Below are 289 nucleotides of genomic sequence, written 5' to 3'. Positions count from 1 at the left end.
TGGGGGGGGGAGTCAAGTGGTTACCATAAACTCAAATCTGAGCTGCCTGCCAATATGTAAATGACTCACTGAGTCAGAGCAACTTTTCTTTTACAAATGAACTACATTTAAAAGTCTTTAGAGAAATTCTATAAACTTAAATAAACTTCTGGATAATCAATAATTTATTGTTTTCGGCCATTTTATTTCATATATATATATAATATATATATATATGCTATGATATATATGTAGCATATATATGCTATGATATATATAGCATACATATATGATATGAAATATATAGCAT

The sequence above is a fragment of the Herpailurus yagouaroundi genome, unplaced genomic scaffold (genome assembly GCF_014898765.1).
Source record: "Herpailurus yagouaroundi ecotype Mexico unplaced genomic scaffold, PumYag 159, whole genome shotgun sequence".
Taxonomy (NCBI): domain Eukaryota; kingdom Metazoa; phylum Chordata; class Mammalia; order Carnivora; family Felidae; genus Herpailurus; species Herpailurus yagouaroundi.
This window is presented reverse-complemented; position numbering follows the sequence as displayed.